Here is a 1,502-nt window from a genome sequence, read left to right as displayed (position 1 = left end):
GGATCAGAAAGGTTCCTAACCTTGACTTGGTGTTGGAGTAGGGGAGGTGATGGCATAGTGGTAATGTCACTGGACTAGTAACCCAGACGTCCAGGCTAATGGGTTCAAATCCCACCAGGATAGCTAGGTGGCTTTTGCATTCAATTAATAAATCTGGAATTATAAAGCTAGGCTCAGTAATGGTGACCACAAAATTATCATCGATTGTCATTAAAAACCCATCTGTGTTCTTTAGTAGTCTAAACCACCCTGCCCTCCTTACCTGGTAACCACAGCAGTGTGGTTGACGCTTGACTGCAACGACCTAGCAAGGCCACTCGGTTCAAGGGCAATTAAGGCACGGGCAACAAATACTGTCCTTGCCAGCGATGCACACATCCCACAAAATAATAAAGGAAAACAAAAGTGTTCTGGGCCTAGTGGTTAATTTTGTCAACTGTTTTAACACGTGATATTGGAGATCCCCGCCAGTCTGTGCCCACAGTCAGATTGGAAGTCTCTCCAGCTGGTGAGGGCAAAATTTAAGAAGCATATACAGCAGAAAGGACCTGAACGTGGGCCTCTCCATCAACTTCTACCCATCTATTCCACTCTGCTCACGCTCCTGCTGTGCCTTCCCAGAGTTTTCTACTTTCATTTCCAATTCCCAGCACTCGAAGGGTGTTCTTTTCTTTTAAAAAAAAATAATTAACAAATACTCTGATTTACTGAAGGTTGCTGATAAACAGATTGCACCATTGTTCTGGAAATCTCTCTCAGCTGACCCTGATATCCTGGCTTCCGAGGGATTAATGCTGCAAGTCCTTCTCCTGATTAGTCCGGCAGGTTTTCCTGTTTACGAGCCTGTTGGAGGTGTTGGGGGTGGGGGGGGAGAGGGGTGGTCCGAGGGATCGTTTGGATGCAGGGCTGCGGGAATGTAGGTGAGGTGTGGAGCACATGGCCCTATCCCGGCCGGTTTCATGCTTGCCCTACCCAGTGGAGCCCCAGACGCTGCAAAACCTGCCCCCATTTAAGTTGATTGGGAGCTCCCTGTGAGGGAGAGTTACGCGTGGGGGAGCGTTGTGTGGGGGAGCTCCACGTGGTAGAGTGCACTGTGTGCCGGAGCTCGGTGGGCAGGACCCCAGTGGATGGTGGAGCTCCGCATGGGGGAGTGTTACACATGGGGGAGCTCAATGTGGGGGGACTGTTACTCATGGGGGAGCTCCGCATGGGGGAGTGTTACACATGGGGGAGCTCCATGTGGGGGGAAGTGTTACTCATGGGGGAGCTCAATGTGGGGGGACTGTTACTCATGGGGGAGCTCCGCATGGGGGAGTGTTACACATGGAGGAGCTCCGCATGGGGAAGTGTTATACATGGGTAAGCTCCGTGTGGGGGAGTGTTACTCATGGGTGAGCTTCGCATGGGGGAGTGTTATTCATGGGTGAGCTCCATTTGGGAGAAGTGTTACTCATGGGTGAGCTCCGTGTGTGGAAGTGTTACACATGGGTGAGCTCCGTGTG

The sequence above is a fragment of the Cetorhinus maximus genome, chromosome 21 (assembly GCF_964194155.1).
Source record: "Cetorhinus maximus chromosome 21, sCetMax3.hap1.1, whole genome shotgun sequence".
Lineage (NCBI taxonomy): Eukaryota > Metazoa > Chordata > Chondrichthyes > Lamniformes > Cetorhinidae > Cetorhinus > Cetorhinus maximus.
Note: the sequence above shows the minus strand (reverse complement) of the source record.